Genomic DNA, 16065 nt, shown 5'->3' with positions numbered 1-16065 from the left:
CTTGACTCGTAAAACTTAATTATGAATACCCATGATGGTTTTAGTAACCATTTACTCTTAACACAAAACTTAATTATGAATACCCATGATAGTCTTGGTAAGAAAGCAATGAAGCATTTACACTCTAAATATATGCATGCTTAATGGAAAAATAGATCTATGAATCATGAAGTTATTTTTCTATCATTTAACTTTTTGTTCTTGTTCATTAGGGGTTTGAAACAAAAAAAAAACATGAGATATACGATTAAGAAAACAACAAAACATTTTTCCACATGCAAGAATTTAATGAAAGTTGAGCCAGAGCATCATTAAAACTAGTCACATGTGATTGCCGAGTGGTGAGCACCATCCTCGACTTCAATAGCAAACCAAATCATTTACAACCGATTTTTTTTGGATAAAAACCGAATTATAACTGAATTCAAAAATAAAATAACCAAATCATTTATAAACAAACAAGTTAATAATCACTTAATTATATTTGGATATTTGAAATAGATATGAATTTGGTTATAAATTTGGTCTTATAACTTCATATTTTACACACCCCTAAAAATAAAACAATAAAATCAGGACTTATGATTGTTATTACAAAGTCAAATCTCAATTATTACCTCCATATTTTATTATACGTCACTTTAAAAAAATATTTTGTACCACAATATAAGTCGTTTTATAATATCAATAAATTATTAATGTTATTTTTCCTATTATACCCTTAAATATTTATTATTCTCTCTCCTTTCAATTATGTCAATTTATCTTTCTAATATCATTAATGGAGGATAATTTTGTAAAATCCTTCATAATTTATCTTTTTCATACCATAATTATTACGTTTCTTAATACGTGTGAAAAGTAAAAAACGACTTATAATAAAAAACGGAGGAAATAAAATAGAAGAAAATACTTGTAATGCGTGTAACATTATAATGTTAATGTGCAGGTAAACTAATTAATATTTTAAATTATTTTAGTATTGTATTTGCATGTATATAAGGACTTTATTACTCCCTCTGTTTTTTATTATAAGTCATTTTTTTTACTTTTCACACGTATTAAGAAATATAATAATTATGGTATGAAAAAGATAAATTATGTATCCTTCATTAATGGTATTGGAAAGACAAATTGACATAATTGAAAGGAGAGAGAATAATAAATATTTAAGGGTATAATAGTAAAAATAACATTAATGATTCATTGGTATTATAAAACGACTTATATTATGATACAAAATATTTTTTCAAAGTGACATATAATAAAAAACGGAGGTAGTAGTATTTACTAGTATATTAAAGAATGTCTATCTATTACCTTTTACTAAAACAAATTCAAACGTTATATATTAGTGCTATGAAGAAAATATAAATTAAATTATATTAAAAATAAGAAATAATATTATTTAATATATTACTTTTACAATGAAAAATTGTCTATCATCAAAAGTTATAAATGATGATGAGGGAATAATCCATATGATTACATTTAACATGTTTATTTGAAGAAGTAGCATGATTAATCAATCTGTGTGCATTCTTTCAATCATCAAAATTGTCTCCCACAAAGTGATCTCTGATATGCATAGAGACTTTTAAACAAAAATCATGGCAAATAAAATACTAGATCCTTGAATCCGCTATAATAAATTTGGTCATACAAATCAAACTAATTTTTGCCAAATCGACATCTTTGTTTATCTTGAACTGACTAAGAGTAAACGAAATTACGAGGAGGTTGATGACGACTTATTTTTAAATAAGTTTTATTTACCTCATTTTGGATGTCGGAATGATAACTTGAAATTTGAGGCTTAATTCTTAGATTTGTTTCAACAACTTTAATACTATCACTTAGATGTTGAGTTTCCGATGCTTCTAGATTAGTCGAAGTAGTTGTCTCTAGAAAAGCATATGAAAACATTTCTTATTTCTTCATTCTATAAAGAGAAAACCATTTAAAATAGTTAATCATACTATAAAGAGAACCATGAAACTAATTTATTATTAAAGGAATCCATTTAGAGAAATTTAAATAATTGAATTTTTTATAACAAACTGGAGTTTTAGGGTTTAGCTCAAAAAAGAGAATAGGATAAGAAAAAATTGAAATATTCACTTTATTTTTAATTTTTAATGACATGTAAATAAACACATTCAAGTTAAGTGAGAAAATTGAAAAAAAAATGAAAAATTAATAAATATGAAAGGGAGAGAGAAACATGAGAAGTTGTTAGGTTTGAGAGAGAGAGAGAAAAATGTGAAAGAGGAGAGTGAAAGGAAAAAAAGAGTTAATTTAAAATATTATATATATATATATATATATATATATATATATATATATATATATATATATATATATATATATATATATATATATATATATATATATATATATATATATATATATATATATATATATATATATATATATATTAAAAAAAATTGGTGTTGCTTTAGCCACGCCCAGCCTCAACATGTATTCGCCCCTGCCTCAAACCACCTCGTTATGAGAAAAAACTACAGTAAAAGGTAAAAGTGTATGAGTTATGATATTTTGAAAATGTGTGTTTCTATAGTGAATATTATTTAGATATAAGTATGTGTTAGAAGTTTTGTATTGTTTAAAATAATAGAGGTGAAACACTTTATGAGTGAGATGATCCATGTATCCGCCGACTTAAGATTTTGGATGAATTTGTGATGTCTTTCTCACTTATGTGGTTGCTCTTGATCCAATATGGATGCTCCCTCATGACCCATCAATGACATGAGAGATCTTGATTATGGGCTATTTTGACTTGATTGAATGGTGGAGACAAGTATGAATATAAAGATTGTGAACTTGAATGGTACTAATTACAACTTGTGGAAGGGCAAGATGAATTATTTGTTATTTGTGAATAAAGTGTATCTTTCTATTTTTGGTTCTAAAAGTCGGATTATAAGTTTAACGAAGAATGAGAATTTAAACATCAACAAGTGTATGGTTTTCGACAATGTGTGAAAGATAATATTTATAATCATATGCCTTATGGTACAAATGCAAAAACTTTGTGGGAGAAGATAGTTTCGGAGAAGATAAAGTCATTATATGTCTCTAAATCAGGAAATAATAAATTATTCTTGCCGAATAGCTTCATAAGTTTGAAGTATAAGGATGAAAATTCTATTTTGGATCACTTGAGTGATTTTAAAGGGCTTCTTGATCAAATGTCAGGAATGGGTATTTAGTTTGATGATGCGCTATTGAGACTATTTGTATTATTATTTTTACCCGAGTCTTGGGAGACATTTCAAATTTCTATAACGAGTTCACATCCTAAATGTGTTTTTTTAAATGGCTAAATGTGATGTTCTTAATGAGCAGATGAGAAGGAAGGCATGTGGTTCATCATCTTAATCTAAAATACTTGTCACTGAAAATAGGGGAGAAGTTAGAAAAAGGATCCTAGGGATGGTAGAGATAATAGCAGGAGCAAGTCCAATGTTCGATACAAGAATGTGGAGTGCTATTATTTTCATAAAATAGGGCACATTCAGAAGAATTATTTTCTTTCGAAAAAGAAGAACAAAGGCAAAAATAGTAAGTAGAAACAAGGAGGCCGCAATGATGACAGGGATGAGGATTATGTTACTACTTCTAACAATGGTGATCTTGTTATTCTTTGTGATCTTGAGTCAATTATTCTTGTATCGATGAGAGCACATGTGTAATTGATAGTGGAGCTACAATACATATTACACCAAGAAAGGAGTTTTTAAACTCTTATTGAAGATGTGTAATGATGGTGCATCTATGGTAATTGCCATTGGTGTTGTATTTTTTGCAAACCAACATGGGTATGCAATTGTTACTTAAAGGATTTAAGCATGCTCCACATGTTCGCTTTAATTTGATCTATGTGCACATGCTTGATGATGGTAGTTTTGATAATCACTTTACTTGTGAAAAGTGGAAACTCAACAAAGATAATTTGGTTGTGACTAGAGGGGGGGGGGGGGGGGGGGGATTTCTAAATTGTATTGGATAAAAGCTTTTGTTGCTAAAGACAATGTGAATGCTATCGATATAGAAACATCTAGGCTTAGCCATATCAGTGAGAAAATGTTGAATCGTTTACCTCGAAAGGACATATTTCTAGTATTGAAAAAGACAAACTTGGAAAAATATTTTTATTGCATGGTTGATAGACATACTAGAGTATCATTAAAAATACACCCTCCCTCGAGGAAGTGAGATTTGCTTCAGTTGGTGCATTATGATATTTGTGGAACTTTAAAGATAAAGTCTTTTAGTAGTTTAAACTATTTTATCACCTTTATTGATGATTGTTTCAGAAAACCATGATTTTATGCTTTGAAGAGAAAATATCAAATGTTGGAAAAGTTCAACAAATTCCGTGCTTTGGTTGAGAGGCAGACATATAAGAAGTTGAAACGTGTTCGTACTAATAAAGGAGGTGAATATTGTGAACCCTTTTGACGTGTATTGCAAGAAGCATAAGATTGTACATGGAAATATCCCTCCAAAAACTCCTCAACTGAATAGTTTAGCAGAAATGATAAATTAAACACTAGTTGAAAGAGTGAAATGTATACTTGCTAAACCAAATTGCCTAAACACTACTTGGGTGAGGCATTGTACATACGGTGGCGCGTGTTCTTAATCTGTTGTGACAATCGTCGCACCAGGAACGAATAAAAATATGAGAGATTCAATTTCTTGAATAAAAAAACGAAACCCTGTTTTAGTTTATGAAAGAGAGAGAAGGGGAAAGAAGAAGAACAAAAATTGGTTAAAATTATTTTCCTATTTACTTTTACAATTATGAAAAATTATTTACGAGCAAATATCAATCAACGTTAACCCTCTCTCAACAACCTGAGAGAGCAGCCTATTCATAGGCTATAAGCTAACTTAACACACAAGTCAACTTAAATAACAAGCTAATTTATACAATTGCATGATAGAACAAGCTTCGACTACAACACACATATCTTCGAATCCTGCATGCTTGAACAAACTTCGACTACAACATATATAACTCCTGTCGAAACATGAAAATATTCCTGCCGAGACTAGAGTTCAATCTAAACAGAAATAAGAGGGAAATCTAAAGAGAAATAAGAGGAAAGAAGAAGAAAAATAGTGAGATTCCAGAAGAAAAAAGAACGTTGCATAAATCCAACTCGATTAGTGACCGCAAGAATGCATGTATCTTGAACTCTATCTTGCAATTTTCCCTTCCTCCACATTAAAAGCGTGGAAGTGTAACCATTTAATTTCTTGACCAAACAATATTGAATATTTCACTAATAGTAAAAAATTAGCAAAAATAAAATAATGTGTACTAGCAAAATTCATTTAAACATCCAAATTGATAGAACTTCATTTGTGGATGCTTTTCCTTAGGGATTCATAGAGTGCCACGACATGAAAATCATAGCCTCACAAGAGGCACTTGTTTGTTCAGAAGCCAACTTTTTCTTAGCTAAGGCAATGAATGTGCAAGATTGGTGGATGACACGGATATGCATTGTCTCCAAAAATAGAATATCTACAACTCTATAGATTTTGTTTATCTTTTTCACCCTATATCATAATGGTCCATATATTTGAAGCACCCTCTTTTCTGTTTTATTCCCTTTGTTTTTATCTGCTGTCACTATATTTTGTTCGATTATCATCTTTCACTTTTGCACCCTCTTTCCGTTTTATTTGACTTTGAAGAACAAACAAGACCCTACAATAAATTCAATGAACTCCTCATTATATCCATTATCTAAGTGATTAAGACCATTGTTAAAAGTAGTTCCATTTGATTGATGTTGGGGAAACAAGACTGCTTCTGAGCATTCAATAAAGAAGCACATTCTCCATAATTAGATAGTTATGGATGACAAATTTCCATATATACATGTGTTTAAACTTCAAAACTGATAAGCACGGTTACTGCTCACATGATATATGGCTTATAACAAGTCAAATGTAGATGAAATGTGCCTCTTCAAACATCCTCAATTCCTCATTTTTCAAAGAAGTAATTGTGATATCAACAATAATAGAATATAATCGATTTTAAATGATTCTTCTAATGACTAATTTTCATGGCTTTGTTATTTTCTCCAAAAATATTTTTTCCTAATCACATGACGTTTTGTTGGAAGATGGGCTCAACGTTCATTTCAAGTGTAACACTTTTTACAAAATTCATAATTTTTGTAAAACTTTCTTCTCGATAATTTTCAAAATATAATAACACATCTTCCATTTTTTATGGTAGGGTCGATGCACATAGACTTAAATTATAATCTTTTCTGACCATATTAATAGCAAATAAAATATCATAGCAAATAACCATGTCAAACAAAAATTCAAAATTTTCTTGTGCGTTAATCAAACTCTGTTTCACTCTTCGTTTTTGAATCATTATAACAACATTCATGAAAATCCGATAAAGCCAATTTTATCTCGAGGAATTAAAATATAATGAGATTAATTACTGTGCACTGTTAGTGTAAAAAGATATACACTATTGATTCATCATCATCACTCATTTGCATTACTTTATAGATTTTTAAAATAAAAGTCAAATTTATTTTAATATCCAACGTTTATGATTAACTGACGGTGTAAAATCTTTTTACACTGTCAGTGTATTTCAATTAAATCCAAATATAATTGCTTTAACACTCTTAATTCAACTTTTCCAACGAGTTTAAACAAATATTTCATAGTTAAATCATGAATAAAAATTTCAATAAAATTTTAGAACAAGATTCAAATGAATCGAAGATTTGGAGTGATTAAAAAAAAATCATGTTAAGTGATTTAATTGAATTGGAGAAGTATTAAAAATGAAGATTGAAAAATTGTAGTAATATTCAATATTTCAATTACAAGTTAAAATTTTTATCGATGAATAAAGAATTTTTATCTACGGATGCAAATCGATTTACGTTTTCTAAATGAGAGGGGTACAACCGTGGCTTAATGGATGAATGATGCAAATTGTATTGAAATTCAAATTGAAGATTGAAATATAAGTGAAGTGACGCGTATAATTTTTTTACATAGTAGTATAAAAAAATTTAACCTAATCTTGTGTAATTTTTTTATATTATAGTGTATTTTTTATACATTAATAAGTTTATTAATAAATTTTTTTGGTATCTTTTTGTTTAAACGGATTTAAAGCTAAAATTAATTAAAGAGTTATCCAAAATCAATAAACAGTCAATCTTAGGTTTAGCAGATGTCCCTCAGCCAAGGACAACGTTGTCAAACCTTTAAAGTTGAATCTTTCTCAACTATAGCGAGGTCTATTACGATTTGCAAGATTCTATACTTAGTCTGAATCAATAGTGTCAGTCCAATCAATCCGGAGGTCATGCTATAATTTAAAAAATAAGTCTAAAAATATTAATTTATACCAGTTTTTTTAAAAAATCGATAAAAATGCATAGATTTTAAAAATAAATTATGATTTTACACCTCATTTTAAAAAATAGATGTAAAATAGATTTTGAAAACATACTATGATTCTATATCAGTTGTTAATAAAATAGGTGTAAAATGTATTTTTTTAGAAATTAAAAAAAAATGGATCCTCCAAAACTTGAGACTCAATACTATAGCGCAGGCTGCACCAACATTGGGCCGACCCCTGTGAATCAATATACCACTTAATAGTTGAGTTTTATGGTCATGTTGTGTAATTGTAGCACCACGAATCGTATAAGGCAAAAATTGTGGAGCCATAAGCTAAGAAGACTACACACCCTTAGAAAAAGTCAGCAGACCATACCAAGAAGTAGAAGGTAACAACTAAATATGAGGCGCCACATATCCTACAAATGTAGGGAACAATCTAGCACTACCCACGTAAATAGTATATGATATAATATTTTCCATTTAAATATCACAATGAATTTCAATCAAAGCCCAATCAAATGAATAAGTCAATCAAACTATTTTACGAAATTCTTCTTCGTTATTGTATTTAACTTTTATGCATTTTTAGGCAAGAAGTTTAACTTTCCATGTTCATACTTAATGTACTTTAGATTACTTGAGAAACCCATTACTGATGGAGAAAGTTCACCTTCAATGCAATCGTTTGAAGACAAATGGAACAATTATTGAGGGGTTTTATTTAAATCTCGGCTAAACTATCATAGTTCGAATTTTTTTTGGTAATCGTGGGACAATACGACCTAAACCCCTAGAAATTTCCAATCACTATGTCACAACCACTCTTAGAGTATTCACTTATGTTGTGGAAATAAACTCAATAATATAAATCAATCATCACCAAGATCTACAAGGAGGTATGGCTAACAATGATCAAATGGACCTCCACAATCAGGGGATTAGACAAGGTGTTTATGATTTTAGAAGCGTGTAGCTCTTGGTGGCAAACTCTTGTAAGGGGCAGGTTGAAGTTTGAGTTTTTTCAAACTCAATTCGATTTCCAGTTTTCATGGTTGAAGAGGAGGCGACGAAGTTTAGCAGTTGTTCCTGTTGTGGTTGAAGGTGTTCCTCGTTATTAGTTTCACACACTTTTAGTTTTGAAGGAGAATAAACTCTATTTGTTATAGAAGAATGAGATGGAGAAGACAAATTTTTAAGTGTGAACCGGGAGAAAAAGTGTCATGTTTCTAGCCCCAAAGTTAGCAGTTTACGTGTTAAAGAGGGGGTGGTGGAGTTTTCAAACTCGTTTGACACTTTGGATGAAGGGAGAGGCGATATTAACGTGTCAAAGGCTAAAAAAGAAATTTATAGTCCCAATTCCTATTTTGTTATGAAAATAACTAATAAGAGATAAAATATTATGCATGTACACGCATCCTATATGTTCTCTCAATCGGTCCCACCTTCTAGTCCATTTAGTTTGGAAGAGGGGCAAGTTGTCAAAGGTCATTCCATTTTGTTCTCAGACTTTGAGAAGGAAGGTTGCTTCTTTATTTGTATGTTAGGTGTCCCTTCAAGAGAGGAGTAGAGTTGGGCCTCTCTTGAAGGGACTTGCCCATATTTTTTATTGAAAAGAAGTTAGGATCCTTCTAATGCTGCAACGTGTTCCATTTTTGTCTCTTGTATGTGTTGGGACAAAATTGATCTGTACCTTATTCCTTAGGTTTTAATGATAACAAAGTATTTAAAGAATGATTGGGTATACTAATATTTGTTCAAGTGTGCAGGACCATAGACTAAAATTTCAGGAAGAATCTAACTATTTGTTATGATAATGAACATATAAAGAGAAGCTTAAAAATCAGAATATGAAGGATCATAAGTCAATATCTGAAGATCAGATTCTAAAGAGGTCGGTGTCTGAAGACCAGACTCTGTTGAGGTCGGTGTCTGAAGACCAGACTTTGAAGAAGTCTTATTTTGAAGATCATAATTTGACGACAGTTAAAGCGAAAAAACCAAGGTGACTCTGATAGGTCACTATCATACTTTGAGGTTACTTTGTATTCTTCTAATAATGTGAATACCTAAGCTATCTTTCTCATAAAATCAGCCGGGATGTAATTGATAATTCCTTTTGTAGAAAAAGGATTTCAAACAAGCTCTCAACGACATTAACCATTTGAAGAAACATCTTAACATCTATATTTAAGCTTCTCAAAGAATCTTTTATGCAATCTCTCCAACGTCTCTTTTCCTTCTCTATTTAAGGATTTGAAGACTTGAAGATCTATAACGAACCATTAGACATTAAAAGAGCAGTTACTCTATCAAAACATAAGCACAAGTTTGACTTAGGATTTCTTATCTTTGTATATTCTAGAAATTCCTAAGTATTAAGAGTCTTCTTGAGTTGTATTTTGTCTACATATCTGATTGTATATCAAGTGTATTACCCAAAAAAATATTTTATTTGTTAGGTAGATTGTTAGAAGTCTCTTACCTAGTGTTTGAGCATTTGAAGTCTCTTGCAAGTGCACTTGAGTATAAAAGTCTCTTGCTTGTATGCTTGAGCATTGGAAGTATCTTGCTTATGTTCTTGAGCATAAAAGTATGTTACTTAGTGTTTCAACATTGGAAGTATATATCTTGTGTTCTTGAGCAAATTGTAATCTTGTGTGATTATAGTGATAATCTATTGTAAGTACAAGGGGACTGGCTACTCTCGATTTGTGAGAGGAATTAGGATAACTTTGTGTGTCTCCTTCTTCCTTTCCTTCCTTACCTACTACCTATCACTTAGCCTTGATTCAGATTCTATACTATGTGTTTAGAATTTGACTAGAGATTTAAAAATAAAGAAAAAGTGTAACACAATTCAACCCCCTTCTTATGTTTTTCTCACCTTTAGTTGGCATTAGAGCACAATATGTGTTAGACACTTAATCGTGGTACATAAAAGATCCTAAGAGAAAAACATATTGAATCATGTATGAAGTATCTCGAACAAGTAGTGGTACTCCTAATCTACATGCTACTATTAATTATGATTATAGTACTTTCAATGGATAACTATACTGCTAGACCTCCAACTTTCAATGGAGACTCTACAGAGCTTGAAGGGTGGAATAGTAAGATGTACACTTACATCATAGGTCTTGATGATGAGCTGTGGGATATTCTTGAAGATGACATTATTATTCCAGTTAATGAAGTAGGAGTGGTAACAGATAGAAAAACTATCACACCTGCTTAAAAAAATGTCTATAGAAAACATCATAGAGTTAGAGACATTTTGGTAGATGCTCTACCTCACTCAGAGTACATCGTGATTATTGACAAATATACTACTAATTTTTTATTTGAATCCATATGTGCTACATATGAATGGAATCAACAATATGAACAGTTCATAATGAAGGAAGGTGATGACATTGAAACCATGTTCTATAGGTTTTATGTTCTAGTGTCTGAACTTCAGGTTCTAAACAAAAGCTACACAACTTATGACCATGTCAAGAAGATCTTAGGAATCTTCCTATTAGATACAAACCTAATGTGGCAGCTATTCAGGAAGCCAAAGACTTATACACATTAAGTCTTGAAATCCTGATAAGCAACCTCCAAAGCCATGAGATAGAGCTCAATGGAGATGAACCTGCCAAGAAGTTAAAGCCTCTTGTTTTGAAATCTATTTCCAAATATGCTAAGGTTCCTCAGATTTGGGAGTCTGAAGAAGCTTTTCATGTAGAAGGTTCTGAAGAAGATTCAGATGATGAGGATATGGACTTTATTCTCAAAAGGTTTCAGTATCTGGCCAAGAAGAACAAAATATTCTCTGGTAGAGGTAGTGGCTTCAAAGGATCAAGCTCCAGAGATGATCAGACGGGAAGCTTCAACTGCAATAAGTTTGGTCATGTCATTGGTGACTGTCCAGAGGTGCAAAAGGACAAGTCAAAGAAAGAAAGTTAACAGAAGGAAAACTTCAGGAAAAAAATTCAAGAGGATTCTCATGGCAACATGAGATGAACTTGACAATGAAGAAGACTCTGAAAAAGATGAAGAATAAGCCAAACTAGATTTAATGGATCTTACATCTTCTGAAATAGAATCTGACTCTCATTCTGGTCCAGGTTCAGAAGAAGAGGATGGGGTATTTTCTAAACCATCTCGTTATGATTTAATTACTTTTATTCAAGACCTTATGGGTCGGTGGCAAGAAAAAGCCAAACACGTGAAAATATTGAAAAAGAAATATGATATATTGAAAGATGAATTAAAATATTTTCAAAACAAAAATGAAGCTTTATACATATATCATATTGCTCTAGTAAAATAAATGTATGATAAACCCCTTGATAAGCATGAAATGGCTCTTCGGGAGTTTATCATAACTGGCTTTAACAAAACTAAACGTACATCCATGATTTATGGTGTAAGTACATGCAAATAAGAAGGCCTTGGTTACTCTAAAAAACCTTATAGTACAATGTCTGAAACCTTTATTAAACAAATAAAACCTACTTCTTCAAGCTCTTCTCAGAAAGGGCTAGATTCTTATTTTGTACATGCGGTTGACAAAGCAAAAGTTCTGAACCAGTAAGAACCTAAAACTATTGAGTCAATGGTTTTGAAAGAACCAGAACATAAGACTCTAAAGTCACGGGTTCTGGAGAAACCAGAACCTGAGCCTCTAAAGTCACAGGTTCTAAAGAAACCATAACCCAAGTCATCATGATATAGGTTTTGAAAGTTTCAGAACTAAAGGCCAAGATACATTCAAGACAACAAACTTTTAAATCAAAAGTCTTGAATGATCTCCTGCCTTACTATATGAGAGCTAAGGTATAAAGTAAGCAAGAAACCTGTCAGAACTAATCCCATAGGACCCATAAGACTATGGGTACCTAAATTTGAAATTGGTTTTGCTACAGATATGCTTCAAGGGAGAAGCAAAGCAGTTGTCATGGTACCTGGAAAGTGGCTGCTCACAACATATGACAGGAGAAAAGCATATGTTCAAAACCCTAACTCTAAAATAGGAAGGAACTGTGGGATTTGGAGGAAACCAGAAAGAAAAGTTCATTGGTACGGGTACTATTGGTAATTCCTCTATCTATATTAATAATGTTTGGTTAGTAGATAGACAAAAACATAACCTACTAAGCATCAATCAATTTTGTGACATTGGTTATGATATCATGTTTAATAAGAACAATTGTATAGTCATGAATGAGTCTGAAAAATCCATAGTGTTCAAAGGTAGGAGAAAATACAATGTTTATAAAATTAATTTTTCTAAATTGGTTGATCATAATGTACTTTGCCTTGTATCAGTGAGTGATGAAAAATGGCTCTAGCATAGAAAGTTAAGTCATGTTAACTGGATATTAATCTATAAACTTAGCAAGTTAAAACTTGTTAAAGGATTACCAGAACTGAATTATCACTCAAATGCTCTTTGTGGAGCATGCCAAGTAGGGAAAATTAATAAAACTTCTTTTAAAACTAAGAACATTGTCTCTACTTCTAGACCCTTAGAGCTACTTCACATTGATTTGTTTGGTCCAGTTGGTACTTCATCAATAAATGGGAAAAAATATAAATTAGTCATAGTTGATGACTATAGTAGATAGACTTGGCTTAAATTCCTTAGAACCAAGTATGAATCATATGATGTGTTCAACATATTCTCCATTCAAGTAAAAAATAAAAAGGAATAATTTTTTTTTAAAGTAAGAAGTGATCATGGAGGAGAATTGTAAGTTATGAGTATGCCTAAGAGGGGGTGAATTAGGACTTTAAAAATTTATCTGTTTTTCTATGGTGTATCTTTATTTTCTTGCTTGATGTGATAAGTGCTGAAGGCAGTAAACACGGAAAGTAAAGAACACCGAAAATTATCCTGGTTCCCCTCACAATCTGATAGTACATCGAGTCCCCTTACGCATTAAGAGATTTCAATAATTCTATAACTTTTATACAAGTCTAATCTCGATTTCTATACACTGGGTTCTAACCTAATCAACAAGAACAATTCTCTTGTGATTAAAAACTTAAGAAAATAAAACAATCCTTCATTTTCTTACACCATTGTTTCCAACAGTCCTGGATAACAAGTACAACAATCACACAATCTTATATCTAACAATCCTGGAAAAATAAGATGTTGATACAATATGAATTTGCGTAGTAATAAGTTTGATAAACTAAATCCTGTAAGTAGAACTTCTTCTCTTTCAAATATGAAAGTTCAATATCATAAACTCTCTAAGTGCTCGGTGATGATTTTTGAATGATATGAAAGTTTTCAAAAAAACATCTAAGTCTAGAACACATGAATTTAAAATTATGCAAAGTTTTTCTAAAATATGTTTGAAAGAGGTAATAGTAATAATGAAATTTGAATTGTATTTATAGAGTGAAAACAACTCTTGAGAAAACATGGCAATGGTTGGATAATATTTCAGAAATATAACGAGTTTAAAATTAGGAGATGCCATGAAAAACAGTGAGTGAAGTAGTGCACATGATTCAACCTTTTTCAAAATTTGTTCAGGTGCAATTGATTGCGCAAGACCTTCGATCGATTGTAAGGCTTACAATTTTGAAAATTTACACTGATTGCAACGACCTATCAATCGATTGCAAGGACAAAAATTTGTTTTCCACAAAGCCATCCAATCGATTCCAAGGAGGCTTCAATTGATTGTATGCTAAAAAATTTAGAAAACAATTTCTAAGTCCAAAACTTCATGAATGCCTCATAAGTTATTTTCAACCAATGCTAGTAAAACATTTGAAAAAATATTTTTAACAAAGTATAGAGTGATCTTTTTCAAATGCACGATCAATTTTATTGAGCCTTCAAGGTTGCCTATGATAGTAATTTCCATATACCTTGATCGATGATCATAAGCAATTTTTCCTTTCTTCTTTGATAATGAGACTTGAGCTTTTTATAATATTATCTTCATCAAAACTTGTTGAAAACTTGTCTTCACAATCTCTCCCATTTTGATGATGACAACCATATTAATTTTGATCATAATGCTCCCCCTTTCTCTTAGAATTATATGCTTAAATAACTCCCCCTAAATTTGATAAATCATACTAACTTTGATTCTTCCTAAAATTGTTAGATTTCAAGCATACACATATATAGTACCTTCTTCACCTTTGTCATTGTCAAAAAGAAGGGAGAATTAAAATTGAAAGTAAAGAATGGAGAAGTAGAGAATGATCAAGAAATAAAATTTAGAAACTTACCTGAAACATATTGTCTTAAACAAAACATAATAATCAACCATAAACTTAAAAGTACAAGAACATGGTCTTAGAACATAACAAGAACATAAAATTAACTTTAGCAAAACATAAACTTAAACATAATAATAATAATAATAATAATAATAATAATAATAATAATAATAATAATAATAATAATAAAAATATAGAAAACACATTAATCTTGATTCATGAAATCTTGGTCAAAGTTGTCTTAAGGATTTGCTTGGTTAAAGTTGAAGTTGTTGTTGGGTTGAATGAATGGATATTGGTAGGGAGGAATATCATAAGGAGGAGTTTGAGTATGAATGGAGAGGTTGGTGATTTGTGTATATATAAATTGATACATGTAAGCCATATAGTCAATAATATGTCTCATGTCTTAAGTTGCTTGTTGAGGAGGTTCTTGAATTGGAGGAGGAAGAGGATTTTCAACTTCATCATCTAAATACCAGATAGTCTTGTCCTTATAGTTATAAACCACACTCATTTTATTGTTGCAGATATGAACAATAATCTCCTAGTCTTCCATTAGCACAGGATCTTCCATAACAAGATTGACATCAAAATGTTGAAGAATTTTAGTGATGAAAAAAGCATAAGGAATATCCTGTGAGTTTTCATCATGGGAAGCCATGTGCTCTAAAATCATATAAGTCAAATTAATTGGAATATCATGCTTCATTGAAAATAAAATTTGCATCTTAGTGTCAATAATAGTAGAGTGATTGGAAAACCTTGGCACAATAATATAGTTCAAAAAATAGTGCAACAACCTATCATCAATAAACAAATTTTCAGCAGACCAAGATGTCCTATCAGGAAGCCTACCATCCATTTTATTTTTAAGCTTCTGAAAAATTTCATCCACAAATTTTCTTCCAATACCAAAATAAATTTTCATTCTTAGATTTTCTTCCAATACCAAAATAAAATTCCCTTTTTTCATAATTTTGTATAGGAAGAGTTTTGTGCATAATAAAGGCTAAGCTTTCTGAGGGGATATCCAAAATTGTTCCTAAAAGTTCATAATCAAACTCAAAATAGGTTCCTTTAACAGTAGAACTAATAACACCCTTATGACAAGTCATTTTTGTGTAGAAGGATCTCACTAGGTCAGGAAATATGAAACCATTCATGCTAACAAATCTATCTATTTTCCGACTTACTAAAACTTCTCCAAATTGAAAACAAGGATAGGGTAAAGTATACAACTTCACATACATATGGCCAAAAACCGGTTTGGATAGAAAACATTCAAGGTACCTCTTTTGTTGCTCTTTTGAGGGAAAAAGCTTCTTCAATCTTGAATTAAAAGTGGAGGTTTTTGGTCAATTGGATAATGTAGCCTTCTCTTTT

Source organism: Lathyrus oleraceus, chromosome 7 (assembly GCF_024323335.1).
Source record: "Lathyrus oleraceus cultivar Zhongwan6 chromosome 7, CAAS_Psat_ZW6_1.0, whole genome shotgun sequence".
Taxonomy (NCBI): domain Eukaryota; kingdom Viridiplantae; phylum Streptophyta; class Magnoliopsida; order Fabales; family Fabaceae; genus Lathyrus; species Lathyrus oleraceus.
The sequence above is the reverse complement of the archived record's forward strand: the minus strand, read 5'-3'. Positions refer to the sequence as shown.